At 37.8% G+C, this 16,640-nt stretch overlaps 1 protein-coding gene across 1 annotated transcript in view; it reads right to left on the bottom strand.

The window, feature by feature from the left end:
* The window catches only part of LOC100558132 (collagen alpha-1(XXV) chain), a 104,759-nt gene that overhangs the window by 60,983 nt on the left and 27,136 nt on the right, over positions 1–16,640 (bottom strand). Inside the window, exons 2-4 of the mRNA XM_062970307.1 lie at positions 7,768–7,794; positions 6,009–6,035; positions 5,220–5,246 (exon numbers count right to left, since the gene is read on the bottom strand). The gene's annotated coding sequence lies outside the window, so the exon portion shown is untranslated. The remainder of the gene's footprint in view (positions 1–5,219; positions 5,247–6,008; positions 6,036–7,767; positions 7,795–16,640) is intronic.

The following is a 16,640-nucleotide window of genomic DNA, read 5'->3' as shown; positions in this document are numbered from 1 at the left end:
ATTAAAGTAACTCTAATTTGTATGTCAGAAGTTATAAGTGCCCACTCCCTGGAAAGTAGATGTACAGCTTGGTTGCCTTCCTATATCCCTTTACTTAAGAGTTATTACCACTGAATGAAATATGATTCACTTGGAGTTAAGTGATTCAACCACCAAGCCCAAGCAAGCTAGATATAGAATATGAAGCAGAAGCATAGAATTTTGCACCCAGAGCACTGCTGCTTTCTCTTGATATAAAGATGACACCATCATATGTACTGCAATGGAAGAATTGACAATTGCTTGCATGGAATTGGTTGAGGATATCTATAAAGTGACAAGCAGCTTGAGGTATAGGCATAGGCAGCACAGTTGATATCTTCTTACAACCTCATTCTCTAAATACTGCCTGGAGGCAAATTTTATTGGATTGAATGTAGACCGTCTTCAGTCTTTAAATGGTTCAAATAAAGCTTAAGGACATATTAACATTCCAATCTGAAAATTTGTTTTGATAGAACTGCTAGCAAAAAAGTAGCACTGTCTGTCTTATCTATCTAGCTCTAAATATCTATTAGACTGCCTCTCTCTAAAGTCTGTCTATGAATCAATTGAGAAACAATGTGTGTACTCAAAGCTTCACCAGGACAAGCACAATGGTCATGAATTAAGTAACTGAATTGGGTGGATTAACATGTTAGTTTTGGCCTCTTTCCACACCTCACTTCTATCTACTTTGACAGCAGCATTTGGCAGCATTTCAAAACCTGCCTTGAATTTCATTTGGTTCTTGCTCTGATCAAAACTAACATGGTGATGTCAACATCTGCTTTAGTCTAGATTGCTGGGTGGAGGCATCTCATTAGTAAACAGTACTCAGCACGTTGTTCACTTGCTAGAAATACATGGTTTGAGGTTCCACACGTTTTACTCCCAGAAATCCCATCCAGTTTAGCTGTTAGGATTTCTGGGAGTTAAAGGCCAAAACACCTGGGGACCCACAGGTTGAGAACCACTGATCTACAGTATAGACATATTTTATTTCCTAGTAAGTATCAGCTACAATAATTTCAATTTGATTTTACATATAGGCAACAATGATATTTTATTGGATTTTATACCTAAGCTGTATAGAATTTCCGTTTTCTGCACTTTCATTAAGTATACTTACTGAATAATGTACTTGTAAACATTCATTATGAATTGTACATTTATTATTCATTCTTACTTTTCCATGAATGTATATAGAGACATGATCTTAATCAGCAGCAAGATGTATTCTGACACTCACTAAAGTTCTCTAAAAAATAGTAACACTTTTCTGTCTGAACTTCAAGTTTACCTTTTAGGGGCTGTAGCCCAAAAAGTGATGATTTCAAGCTCTGAACAAATTTGTTTCCATACAAATTATATATGTTCCAGAAAGAATTAAATTCCATAAGAGGATCTAACCAACTCTAGCAAAATCTTAAAATCCTTTGTCATAATTCGGTCTGGTCTTTCTTTATTATCAGCATCAATAAAACATATTATTTGTGAAAACAAGAGACAGTCCCTTTGTTCATTGATAAAACCAAATATTTTTGTTTTCACTTGACTTTCATGAATAAACATGAAACATTTACTGGCCTGATCTAACCATCACTACTTCAGTTTAAAGAAAAAGAAGGAAATTGGCACTGAAAATTTGTAGCTAAGATGTTGCACTGGGAAGCTTTGGCACAATATTTTTTCACAACAACGTTTGATTAAACAGAACAGATCAACAGCTCTAGTACTAGCACATTCAGCTCATGGTGTGCTCAGAGAAAATTATGGAATGTCTTTTTAATTAAATGATTACCATTTCCCAAAAAAGTGATCTCTTTAGAAAACTAGTTCTTTCAGGAGCATTAACAGCTGTTAATGGTTGCTCCTTTACTGTCACTACTTAAAATCTGAAATAATATGTCCTTCCACTCTAAGCCAGGAAGGAACGTTAGGAAATAAAATCTGCTTTTGAGACTAAGATACTGCCCAATTTCAGGAAGTAAAAATAATTCAGTCCAGATGGTGACACAGGAAAAAATGTCCCTGGGACTAGAAGAGAGAAGAGGAGGACCAAAGTGCCAAAGAAATGTCCCCAAAATCCAGACATAAATGGGTGTGTGCATGAAAGAGAAACGGGAGAGAGAATCAAACTTTTGGCACTATTATTTGCTGAACAACCAATTCTTTATTTTCTCACGGGATTCAACACATTGAAGAAACTTTAGACATTGAACAATATGAATACTTCACAATGCAAGCAACTTTTATGTAAAATTCACAACCTCTGGGAACTGCTTGCATTATTTCCCTTAATTAAAAAATCACTTTCTTGATAATCAAGATTCTACTGTTTATGTTTAACATATGGTGACAACAGCTCCCTTTGTGGGAGGAGATCAGGTACCATCAATCACTAAACCCCTTTTGTTACTCTTATTTCATGTATGAGCGTGTCTCATGATCTTACACTGAAATAGCCTTCTTCATAAACTTCCTTAAAATGTCCTACTTGGGCACTTTATGGATCATTACTGTAGAACTGTCAAAAGCCTCCGGAACTTCTTTTATGATGAGCTTTCAGATATAATTTAAACAGGGTATTGCAACAGTAGGACCATTATATAAAATGAGCGGCTCTATGGATGATAGGTAAAGGTAAAGACTAACAGAGTAACCTTTACCTTAGTCTGTGTCATAACTGAAAATAGGTGTCTATATGTGTCCATTTCCCTTAAAATTATGTTGAATTAAAGTGATCACAGAAAGGATAATATTTATTTAATGGATTCCACCCCCATAACCTTATAAATGGCATAACCAAAATGTTCTTGAAATCAATCACAGCAGTCTTATGTACTATGAGTTAAACATGTTAATCTGGGGGTGGCTGTTTCTGAATTTTTTTTCTGTGAGTACTATCTAAGCTGTGAAATCTTAGATTTCTTATTCTAGACAATCCGGTTGGTGCCAGTACCTCTATTACATATATATTTTTCTGTATCCTAAATTCAAAAGGAGGTAGGTCAATTCACTAAGCCTAGATCCATACAGACTGATAAACCGCGGCCAATCTGGCATATCCTATGCAAGATCAGCACTGGGTATTGGCCACATAGGAAGTCCTCCAGCTGCTGCGGCACCACTGCGTAGCCACGCTTCCTGTCCCTCACCCCATGTGTTGCGGCAGGCTTCGGCCATTACATGGTCCTATCTATTGGCCGTTCCATGCAGTGACTTCGGCCAAGATAATGGGTTGCCCAAGGGAAAGTGGAGAGAAGGAATCCTCCTCCTTTCCCAGAGGACCATATCACTCTGGCCAAAGTCACTGCATGCAACAGCTAACAGGCAGGACATGTATTGCAGACAGAGATTGCTGCGAATGGGTGGGGAGGGGATTGTCATCTTGTTTCTCCAGGCCACTCGAGCCCAGGAAACATGAGATGACAGTGTATATAGTGGCAGCTGGTTCCATTCTTAAGCTAACATAAGTTTTCATAGGCCCAATGTCAAGAGATAGTCCAAGTCCTCAACCAGAATTCAGATATTTTCCTGATTTTGGGAAATGCGGGACATAGGGAAGAGGGCTCCACTCTCCACTTACACAAAGCCCTGGGAAAGGCATACATATCAGACGTTTCCCTGGCCGTTTGCACACAATTTTTCATTTACATCTGTGAGTCTTTTTCCTTCTCTCTGGGGTGGATGCAAGCGGGGGTCCAAGAGATTGTACTGTGCTCGCCCTCATAACCATTTCCAAGGCGATCACTCCACCATGTGCAGCCTTTGACTGGGCAGAAGATGAGCGCAGAAGTGCCTGGGATTTCTGCTTTTGAGTGGAGCCTACGTAAGTTGAGTCTTCTCCTTCCTTCTTTCCTCCCACCCCCATCAGTGCTCCTTGAGGAAAGCTCATGGACATCATATGTATGATGAGCTCCCAGTCCCGAAGGCAGAGGTTGGTAGCTGGTAGCCAAAGGTTTCAGTTTTGGGATTTCCAGAGAAGGGAACTTAACTTGTAAATGAAAGTTTAGGTCTTCAGAATTCTACCAGGAGTATACACTCAAATGAGTAAACCTGCCCAACCTTTTTATATTTCCCCAAATGAATTTTAAATCTCTCTCCCCTCCCCCCTCCCCCCCCCCCCCAGTTGTTAAACTCCAGAGTTGTTATGACAGAGGTTCTGGCCCTACTTATCAGCTAATCTCTGACCTATTACTTCACTGCTGTCAGGATTAAAAGCAGTATACTTCAAAGTAATTTTCAAAATACCACATCATTTTTTTATTTTACAAAAACCACTGGGACATCATATCTCCCAGTACTTGTTTCTCATATAAATATATACAAAGACACAATAACACTGATTGCAAATGCCTGTAGGATGGGGTAGCTGGAAAAACAAACAAATAATTAAAAATAGATATTTTTGTTGACTATAGGCAGAAACATGCATTTCCTTCTATTGAACTCAATCCCACTGCAGTAAAATACACTCAATAAAAATCAGTCAGAATTCAAATGTCCATATGCAAGTTTTATACTGCTTTAAGAAAAATTCATTAAATTGTTTTATTGTTAAACGAAGCATTCATCCAGATGGGTAAATACCAAGAAAAGAAAAGATTAGATGAAATCATAATCAATTTTGTCATTGCCTTATGTTTCTTCTCTGCATTAAAACTATCCATTTATATAAATTTAGATTCTCATAGACATAATTGTTATTTTAAAAACCCAACATCAATTTACATCATTAAAAAAGCTCTGTAAACTAACACAAAGACGGAGTCCAGACAAAGGAAGGAAAGAGTGGATGAAGAGAGAAGAAGAATTAAGATGAATATGATCAAATGCAGTTACATGGACTTAAACTTGATTACAGTTGAGGAAAGGAATTAAGGAGTCAACTGTGTAATCACCCCCAATTCTACCCTACTGATTTCAATAAGATTTTACAGAGAAATGCACACAGGATTTGTTGCCTAAGCCACCTTTAGATGAAATCTACTCATCTAATTTTTTAATTTTATTTTAAATATTTTCTTCAAAAAGTGATCTTTGGAAAAGGGGTTGGCTCTTATACAGTTATGATTTATCCATATATGTTTCACTTTTCACTTTCTCCAAAGTATTTGCATAGATACTTGTATTTTGTGCTCAGTATTACTACATATTCATGTGAATTTCAAATATTCCTAATTAATGACACTTACCCGTGGACCAATATCTCCTTGATCACCCTATAAAAAAGAAGAAAAAAAATGTAATTTCATTTTCCTGCAATGACAGTTAAAGTGGCATCAAACGGCATTCATTCTATAGTGTAGATGCACCTTTAGTTATAGAAATTGAATAACTGTAGGTCAAAATTTTGCCTGGTCAAGGAGACATCAATAGTGCAGTTTAGACAGAACATCAAGGGAAAAATAATAATGGATTATCTTTCTGCCTGGAAATGTAATTATTTCTTTACTTTTTCCTGATGCTGCTTTAATTAAATTATTGCTACAAAGTTACTATCCCACTGAGGCTGGATCTACACTGCCAAATAATACAGTTTGAACTGAATTATTTGATCAGTGTAGATCCATATAAGGCAGTGTGAAAATTGTCTCTTTGAGGAGCTACAGAAGAGCATTTTTATAAAGTGCCTTAATAAAGCTAAATTACTACAGTTATGCTCAAAGTGTTGATCATTACGCTTTTAAATACAATTCTGGTCATTTCATTTGTTGTTTATTCTCAATTGCTTCCCGCTCTTTGTGACCTCATGGACCAGCCCATGCCAGAACTCCCTGTCGGCCGTGGCCACCTCCAGCTCCTTCAGCGCAACGTCAAACCAGTCACTTCAAGGATACCAACCATCCATCTTGCCCTTGGTTGGCCCCTCTTCCTTTTTCCTTCCATTTTCATTTCATTTACATGATTGAAAATCCTCACTAGAACAGTCAGAAATCATTCATAAAATATTTGGAGGCAATGTTCTGAGTGAATAAACTTACCTTGTCCCCCTTGGGTCCTGGAAGGCCCTGCAGAGATTAAGAGGAAAGGAAGAAACATGATTATCATTCATCTGCTCAGTTTTGCTGATGCTCTCTCAGCATTTTGAATTAAGTGGACTGTTTCTAATGATAGGAGGAATCATTTACACCTTTCCTTTGCATCTGAAATTCAAAGTGGCAAGTTGACTATCTGAATGACAACTAATACCATGGAAGAACTGTTGCAACTCTTGGAATGGGCTCTGTTGTTCTGATATTACCTACTCCATGACAATACAAATATAACTAAGTGTGGGAATTCCCATCACAGGTCACCAAAAAGACTCAACAGGAAAAGCTTACTGCAGTTACTAAGTGAAGGAGTTCCCCCAATTTTGCTGTTTTGGGGTTAGAGCTGGCATGGACAAACTTTGACCCTCCAGATGTTTTGGACTTCAACTTCCACAATTTCTAACATCCGGTAGGCTGTTAGGCATTGTGGGAGTTAAAGTCCAAACACCTGGAGGACCGAAGCTTGCCCATGCCTGGGCTAGTGGCTGAGGATGAATGAACGCTTTGATGTTGTTTCCCTCAGCTCTTTTTTCTGAGTAAGGCTAATGTAGCCTACTCAATTACTTTGATGTCATCAGCAACATTAAAACGTATTACCTCGATGTTTTTATCATTCTCTATAATACCTTGCTTACTCTTACTTGTTCTAGTATCATCAAATAGGAAAAGTCGGGTCAATATAAGCAACCAAAAGGAAATGTTAAGGAAGTATTTGGAGATGCTTCAAAAACTGCTATGATGAGCCAGACTCTGTAATAGGTCCGTCCCTTATAGTCTACCAAATTAGTTTGTGTATTGGGAAACCATCCCACTCTGTTTTCTCAGAGTGAAGAATCTCCAGATTGTCTGGCCATTAACATAAAGTCTAGCAAACATCTGCAGAATACTTGTACTTGTATATTATCAAAAATCCCAACAATGGGTTTGGGATGCCACTTTGAGAAAGGAGATCTGAACCTTGGGGCCATTCCAGCACAAGTACACTTTATACATGCCTTTCTCACTGCATACTCACTTCAGTATTGTGGGGAGCCACATGATCATCATAAGATACATTTTCCTTAGTATATAACACTTCTAAACGTTTCCATGATGGCTGTTTTCCTGAGAGTTGCAGAAGTGTTTTTAAATGACTGCTATTAACCGTATCTGGTTCCAGTTTGCTTCTTCCATGGGAAAGCAATCTGATTCCCAGGTAGTTTTCAAACTAACTGAATTCAGTTGTAACTTTAAATTAACCATATGGATGGACTTAATTTTTTTAGTATCTTCCTTTGCAATACAGAATGTCTCAAAGGTATTTTTTGTTTGCTCTTCTTGCATGAATGATATTTCCCAATTTTCTATGTGGATGGCACCATTTTGGCTACATAATAATTTCCATTATGAGAACTGAATCTACTAATAGTGTTCCTGCTGATAGTTCCAGACACATTGTTCCATTCCTTGTGTCTGATTTTCCATTCCCAGTCTCATCAATAGTCAGCCAAGATTCCACTCCCTATTAGCATTTATAATCCTGTTGTTGTGGGGTCTTCAATTTCCCCCCAAAATATTTCTGTACATCTGTAAGCTTACTAATCTCTCTTTCTTAAGAATACAACCTACCTAACTGTAGATGAATATTGCCAGTTTTATTTTCTTATTTTCTGTGGCATAATAAAATAAAAATTAGCAATATAGATTTGTAACTTTGAGCACTACTTACTGGCTTGCCATCCAATCCAAGGGGGCCCTAAAGCAAAGGAGGAAAAGAATGAGTGACAAAAGCTTAATTTATATTGCAAATAGAGCCTGTGTTTCCTGCCTTCATATATGTCCACATATGTTCAGTGAAGAGGTTTGCCTTAAAAGGGAATCTTAACCTTTGCATAACCTTTCAAGGTAAGTAACCTTCAAGTTTGGTAGCTATGGAGGAAACAGTCTTGTGATAAGGGATGACTATGCAACACCTTACAACCTTTCTTCCAACATCAACAGGGAAAATATTTGAAGAAACCCAAACTGTAACAGTTGTGGTGTTTTGCTGTTTTCTTGAAGGGGAATTGGAGTTGTAAATTCAGTTTTAATCATGAATTTTAAACTTGCATTTTGTGTTCACTATATTTTAATCTTTATTCTGTTTTAATGTATGTATTTTGTATAAATATGTTTTAATATTGTCCTTTATATAATGTTTATGATTACTGTTTTTAGTTATGTTGTAATCTGCCTCGAGCCATGAGGTGAGGCAGGCAAATAAATAAATAAATAAATAATATCATTCTTATTATATTATGTAAAGTAAGACTGCTATTTGTCACTAAAATGTATCAAATGATAACTGTAGGATGAGTGAATGTGCTACCTAGACAACTATATATGAAGAAACACTGGACTTTTTCAGTACTGGGAAATTGTGATGTGATCACAACAGAAGTGAAAGTTTGAGGGTAGAGTATAATAAGAAACAAATGTGAATTTCATTGAGTAAAAAATATGACATATGGGAAGCGTCTCCATTTAGGAAGGTGATGAATTACTGAACAATGCTTTGGCTGATTTTAAAGCCCAGCTCCCCAGGCTTTTGTATTACATCACAAAATGGAAACCAGTTGGTCTCTTCATGCAATAGTTGGTACCCATCCTTTAATATGTAACTTAATTTGAAGACTGTCCCTCATTATATCTTAGTCATTCAAAAAACATTTAATGACTTTAATAAAATGCAGAATTGCCCTATTTCCCAGAAATGCAAATATTAACTAAATTCAAGGAAAGGCAGATGGTGCTAGGGTAACGCATCACCTGGCTTAGGTTCAATGCTTCTTTTTTTTTTTTTTTGAAAGACTTACATTTTCTAACTGCAGTGAAAAACAGGGAAAAGTACAGATCACCTGTGCTTTGTGAGAACTCCTTTATCCGCCTACTATCTTTTTCCTTTGCTATGGACAATGGCTTCTAAATTCTAATCACTATTTAAGATTTAATCATGATCATAAAAGGGTGAATGAAATGCATTGAGAGGTAGTACGTTTAAGTACACAGAAACATAGAGCTGGAAAGGAGGCTTCAGGCCATCAGGTCCAACCTACTGCAGGATCTCCAGCTGGAGCATCTCCAGCAAGTAGATGCCCAGCCTCTTTTTGAAGACATCCAGAGAAGATGATCTTGCTGCAACTTAAAATCATTAGACCTAATTCTACCTACTGAAGCAGCAGAGCCTGCAGCCTTCTCTTTGTGGCAATCTTTGGGCAAGGTCCATTTTTGGGCAAGGTCCTAGAGAGGGTGGTTGCTTCTCAGCTCCAGGAATTCTTGGATGAAACCGATTATCTAGATACGTCACAGTCTGGTTTCAGGCCTGGTCATGGGATTGAGACGGCTATGGTCGCCTTGGTGGATGACCTCTGTAGAGAGCTAGATAGAGGGAGTGCATCCCTTCTGATTCTCCTGGACATCTCAGCGGCATTTGATACCATCGACCATGGTATCCTTCTGGGGCAGCTCTTGGGAATGGGTCTTGCGGGCATTGCTTTGCAGTGGTTCTGCTCCTTTCTGCCCAGTATTTCTCTGAGCTTGAAAACATTAACTCTCCTGAAATCCAAGGTTCATGTTTAACTACATGCTTCTTTGACCTGTCCCACAATCATGTATTCTAGTACTACATGGTCACTTTCCCCTAAAGAATCAACAGCTTTGATTCCAACTTTTCCTTACTGGTTAGGATCCAGTCCAAGAATACTGATCCCCTTGTTTCTTCCTCCCCTTTTTAAAGAGGAAATGATCTGCAAGGCACATCAGGAATTGATTGGAGAGCCTATGTGTAGCAGAGCAAGTCTCCTAAAAGATATAGTTGAAGTTCCCTATAACCACCAGTTCTCACATCTTGGAGATTTCTGAGATTTGTTTCGAAAGTGCATCATCCCCCACCTATCACAATGTTGTTTAATTTCTTCATTTATGTTTTCTCAAATGTTCTCCACTGGTCTAATTTGATTATTCATGCAGATTTGCCTTTGACAGATAATGCTAATAATAAAACTTGATTTGTATAACCCTCTATCTTCCCGAAGTGCAAAACAACATACACTTTTACTTAATACAGTAAAAGTGCATCATTAAAACAATACAAAACAATTTGGTTAAAATTAGCAATAAATAAAATAAACCATCACAGTCAGAACCATTGCTCAAGGGGGCAGGATAATGCTACTCCCTCTCATCTATTCTTTTTGAACAGATCACACCCTCAGTTGTTATATTCCAGTTATGGAAGTCATCTTAGCCAGTATCTGTTATATCTATAAAATGGTGTTGGGATTAATTGGAATGTAGTCTAGAAATCAGAAAGAAGGTATGATAAAGTGGCCAAGAGAGCCCTTATGGGGCTGGGGTGTTAGCTAGTGTTATATAATATGTTTAGTGTGCAAGGAAACCATTGTCTCTGTTCAATTCATTGCTGACAGACTGAAATGTGTGGCTATATTCTAATTCTTCTTGTGGATACATTATTTCCAATCTCCCTTTATAGTTTTTTAATTTAAAGAGTGCTATTTTGATGTCCGAGATAGAATATCGAGAAAGACTAGAGTGTTCTGCAATTGTTTTTTGTGTATTCCCCTAACAACTGGTTTTTGTCCATTTCTCTTCTGTTGCAAAGATTGGTCTGCTTACCTAATGTAGAGTGCTAAGGGGCATTGTTGGCAGATTAGATGACGAACAAGTGAAAGTACCTCTAATATTGTGAATGATGGATTAGGTCCAGTAATGATATTTCCCAAATAGGTGTGTGGCCAGAGTTGGGATCTGTGTTTGTGGCAAGGTCTTTTACCCATCTCCCCATTTGTGTTGCGTGTCCTCCTAAAGGCAAGTAACTGTTTGAACTGGAAGACTGTCTGTAGGAGGTCTGTCACCAAAAGCCCACAAGAGGGAAGTATTATTGTCCAGAACAGCTTGTAGTTGTAGCAGATGATATATGACTGAGTAATCTCAATTGAGAATTTTGTGGGATTCTACCATTTTTTGTCTTTAGTATCTTCTTTAATAGATGAGTTTTAGGTACATGTTTTGCCTTACTGATTTTTAACATCATATGTTGAGTATTCTAGTTTGAGGAATGCTTGTAATTCAATGACTTTGCCATCCTGGTCTTGCGATCTGAGCAGATTTTTTTTTCGTGTCAGGAGCAACCAGAGTTGCTTCTGGAGTGAGAGAATTGGCCATCTGCAAGGACGTTGCTCAGGGGACGCCCGGATGTTTGATGTTTTTACCATCCTTATGGGAGGCTTCTCTCATGTCCCCTCATGGAGCTGGAGCTGATAGAGGGAACTCATCCACACTCTCCCCGGGTGGGATTCGCACCTGGCAGCCTTCAGGTCAGCAACCCAGCCTTCAAGTCATGAGGCTTTTATCCCCTAGGCCACCGGAGGCTCCTGTCTGAGCAGATGGGATTGAGGACTTAAGTCTACTAAAGTCTTTGCTACCAAATTCTCTCTTAGTTACTTTCAAAGGTGCTACAATGTGTCATAGATACCTATGGGCAGGTGCTACTTAAGCACACATATTTTGTTGTAATGCCTGGTAGATTATTTAATGGTTGATATTTTGCTTGCCAGCTGTTTTCTATTGCTTTTTTGCAGTAACATTTCTGCAAGAGAATCTGTGGAAGAGCAAGGAGGTTTCTCTTTTAGTCACATTCTGGATCTTTCCCATTTGGTTCAAATGCAGCACATTCTTTATTTTGGATATGGTAACATTCCACATATCAACTGTGTTCTGTATGACTGCTATTTTACAATTTTCTTATTCATCCAAATCTCCCCAGTCTCTCCAAATTTTGTCCTATGAAAACTCAACCTCTGTGGAATAGAGTTTGCACAGTACCTTTTTTTGAACTCATTGGGGAAATAGAATTTGTAATATTTTAAGGGTCTCATAGTGTAATCCTATGTATGTCATTCAAAAGAAGACCAATTGGACTTACTTATAGGTAAGTGTACTATAGGAGCTCTGCCTGAACCTTTTTTGGGGGAGCTGCAGGTTCTGCATACCAGCCCAGTGGGCAGTGGCAGCTTTTTGGTTGATGAAGCTGCAACTGCTTAGTCAACTGTTCCTTATTTCACATGTTCTGAAGGGTGAGGGTCAATTCAGTGACAGGTACTGATCTGTATTTGGGGAAACATGAAACGGAGGCCAGTTCTTGAATTTTGCCATGAGTGTTCTCAAGAACAGGTCATATCCCTATGCCCCATAGTCTACATAGCCACACACTATGGTCCTACATCTTTGGAACATTAAAATTAAGGACCCAAGAATAATTTTTGCTTGTCTTAGAATCTTCAATAAGTAATAAAGTAACACATGCCCATCAATAGTGTGACTTCCTGGTAGGGGTATTCTGACATCTTGCTTTTTCTAGATTGTAAAATGGATAGACACCTGAGAAACTTTCCAGGGACCCTTCCCTCATTGTTTAGTTATTTAACCAAGAGACAGAGAGAGAACCTGATAAAAAACACAAATGAAATGCAATCAACTAGTGTTTTCAGTTTCCCACAGGAATAATTTGCTGCCCAGATTTCTGGAACGGAGATACAGCAATGTTGCATAACAATATTGCTATTAAACCAATTGTATATTTATATGTATATTTTTATGAATGTTTAATGTATTTAATTTTAATTGATTGAATGTTTTGTATTATTTTTATATATGCGTTTTATTGTAAGCCGCCCTGAATCCCCTATTGGGTGAGAAGGGCGGGATACAAGTACCGTAATAAATAAAAATAAATAAATATTAAACCAGATTTTTATAATATAATTACATTAAGCACTACAATAATGACATTTGGGGCATTTCAAAAGAGTGCAAAAGGAAACAGAAAAATTATTGATTTGTAGCAGGATAAAGGAGAAGAGATGACAGCAGAAGGCATGCCACTGAAAGGTCTATATGGTTCATAAGGCATTAAGAGATGTTAGCAGCAAGATAAGCCAAAGAACACGCTTGCTCTAATCTCACCTATGTACTATTCAGAGATATATATAGACAACGTATTCTGATTTCTAAAGTGTGTGTACTTATGACAAAGAGGAGGGTGCTGTTTCACTACAATGATAAGCAAGATTTTTATAGTCATGAGTACTAAGTTTATCCCCTGGATTGACATTCAGTCAAAGCAACAAACAAGTACCAGCACTCTCTCCAAGTGCTGGCTGCAGTCAGGTGACTGGAGAAAAACTGGGACATTTAGCAAGTAAGTGAAATTCTTACAGAACCCATCTATGTCTGTTACTCAATTGTAGGACAGAAGATTGAGCTTTATATAAATAATGTGAATAGAAATGCGAACTTTGCTAATTCTATTGTTTGTTGCAGGATTGCAGCTGAAAAAAATCAATGTTTCACAAACCATCTGGATTATTGTATTGTATGTTGAGAACCATTTTGCCCATAGATTCTGCTCCTTTTTTGTGTGTGCAATTACATTTTCTTTGGCAAAATAGTGATGAAGCTTGAACAAAGCATAAGCATTTGAGGGAGAACGAAATTACCTTCTGATATTATATGTGTGCTATATTCCCATTCATGTTTACTTGAAACTTTGTCCACAAGTTCAAAGAGACATATTTCTAAATAAACATGCATATGATTTGACTGAGAACCTACTCATTTAACTACAAATGGCTTATGGAATTTTATAAATACTGAGTGATTTATATAACATATGTATGTGTATTCATCTCTTGGAGTTTAGCATTCAAATAAAAGCATAAACCAGGCCTATATATAGCCACACTTGTACAGGGCCGTCATAAAACATCAAAACAAAGCTTCAATCAGCCGTTGGTGCCAGTCCATGTCTGTGTCCTGAGTGGCTGCATATGGGAAGCAGAAATATGAAACAAAGGAGAGTCATTGGAAGGCATCCACCATTACCTATCCTCGGATAATCTGGCACTTTTTAAATACTGCCATTTTGCATGGTACTGGGAAATTGTTAAGCGGAACAACATGGTGGGATACGCAAAGACATCGCTCTTCATATATGCAGACCTCTCTGGCTATATCAGTCTTACAAAACCCATCTGCAATGCAGATGGCAGGATATCCTTCTCTGATACTGATACGGACAGTGCGGACTAGATATACTTTGCAGTGGATTCAGCAAGGGTCCCATTTCAGAATCGGAGTCTTCTTGAGTGAGTCACATGGTAGCCACTTACTGGCTGGTGCCCATTTTGAGGGGAGATGTACTTGTGTGATGCCTTTGATCAGGCAGATGAGGCCAAAATCACAGCCTTCTTAGACATCGATATGAAATAATAGATGGCAATGCTGTGCTTAAGTGTAGTCAGAAACTACAAAGTGCTGCCAGTGTATTGGGAGTGCACGTACCATGAAGTCGTGTATTGCCTTATGGTGACTGCATGAATTTTTAATAATATTTTCTTAGGCAAAATCACTTCTGCAAGTTTCTTCCTCTGAAATATAGCCAACAGCACCTGGTATTAATTGGTGGTTTTCCATCCAAGTACTAACGAGGGCTAACTCTGCTTAGCTTCCAAGATCAGATGTGATCATGGTGGCTTTAGTATACTTATGCACATACCTTATGTTACAACCACAATATAGTAACCTTGAGACTTTCTGCCCAAGAGATCTATTCCTATGCAGGGTGTTCATGTGTCCTCTTTTTTTAGAAGACAAGCCAATATTTGCAGGTGTCATCCATTTGAACAGTTATCTAGTCAAAGTCTGACTTCAAGGTAAAGAACTCCAAAAGGTGATGAGGGATCTTGAATCTGCCCATCCACATTGAGCCAACGAGTCAGTCCTTTCCGCTTTGGTGAACCACAATTCTTTTTAAAAGCATAATCTTTCATCTTTTTTTTTTGGTGATATGTAAGTAGCCACTCTATATTTGAGTGACTGCATTCCAGGAGCAAAATTGGTTATTCTGTCATCTGATCATCCCCTTATTTCATTCTTATTTACTTTTATATTTGCTGATTTTGCCGATGGAGATTCCATAGATTCATCTCTTCAGTCCAGTTACAAATGTCATATTTGAACCACATTGTTTCAGCATAGTGCATAGATCTGCATTATGCAGCCTGAATACTGAATACTAACGTTAAAAAAATGTATGTACATCAATTATCAATGTGTATGATTGATAACTCATGATGCAACTGCAGCGTGCAACACAAAGAGGCTATATGTATCACTAACAGGATTCTGGCAGTAGTGTGCTTAATGTGTTAGTGCTCTGATAACACAAACTTCTCTCTTTCTTGAATTTCCCTTTGAAGTTTCTTTGTTCTATAGCAGTTGTGACAATGAATTGGTTAGTTTTTAAGGCACCACAGCCCTCTTTTTTCTGCAAGGGAACATTACTGGAACTTCTCTTTGAGAAATGGATTGTGGGTCAACAAAAAGCAAGGTTTTTCTAATGGAGAAGGCACCCTGGCATTTCCACTTTTCATTTCACTTGGGAGGGGGGCAATTTTGGAAAAAAAGGTTAAGATTTATAAAATCTCTTTTAGAAATAAATCAAATATAAAATTATAATGCCCATGTTGCTTTGAATTATTATTTTTCATTCTTAAATTGCTCAAAGGATTATATTTTATCCTCTAATGAGGAACCAGAAATTTGCAATTTTAAAAAAAGTTACTTGGTGACTCAGTAATACTCTCTTGGTGAAAGGCAAGCAACAACAACTCCCTCAAAGGAATATACCATACTTTTACCCATTCTTTCTGGAGAGATAAGGGTGGTTTTGTGTGATCTATTGTCAATAGATCAAACCACCATTAACTTCTTCTTAGAAAAAAGTGGAATAGCATCCCAAACACAACATAGTAGGAGAATGGCAGTTCATTAGGGCAGAACTGGAGTAAATACACTTGGTTTTCATTTTATCCTACAATGAAAACATTCCTTATCTTTCTTCACTGATCCTCATCTCCCCAAGTGCCTCACTTTTTACCCAAGGGTTATTTCCATAGCCTGAGTGCAGATTTCAGGGCAAACCAGGTGCAAAACAGAATTCACCTTTAGGACTTGTCATCACAACTCTTTTTAGAACTGAACTGTTGATTTTTTTTAAACCCTCCTGACTGAATGAAAATCTGTGAGATGTCTGGCTGCCACATGCTGTTGAAGACCACACCCTGGGTACTATTATCCTGAAGGTTCAGTGACCTGTGAGAACCAACAAGACATCTGTAGGCATGAATATTGCAATAAAGCACATATACCGCTAAATTAGAGCAGTACGCAAATGTAGGAAAAGCTGTACTTGAGTGCATTTGGCTTTGTTTGTTGTTAATTAAACTTGAACTGGGGCCATAACATAAGCTTTATAACATTATAGACATCACAAACAAAATTTTAAATTCTTTGATAACACATGAAACAAAATGTATTTTTTTAAAAAAAATATATGAAATAGTAGCCAGCATCCACTGATGAAAGATGCTACATCAGCGGTGCTGGGACAGAGCAAGCTCTTTCCAACCCATGCAGAGCTCATAGATATTCAATATCTGCACTGGAGGAAGGGAGGGGAAACCTTGGGATACAGAAGGGCAA

Source organism: Anolis carolinensis, chromosome 2 (assembly GCF_035594765.1).
Source record: "Anolis carolinensis isolate JA03-04 chromosome 2, rAnoCar3.1.pri, whole genome shotgun sequence".
NCBI classification, from domain to species: Eukaryota; Metazoa; Chordata; class Lepidosauria; order Squamata; family Dactyloidae; genus Anolis; species Anolis carolinensis.
The sequence above is the reverse complement of the archived record's forward strand: the minus strand, read 5'-3'. Positions and strand labels throughout refer to the sequence as shown.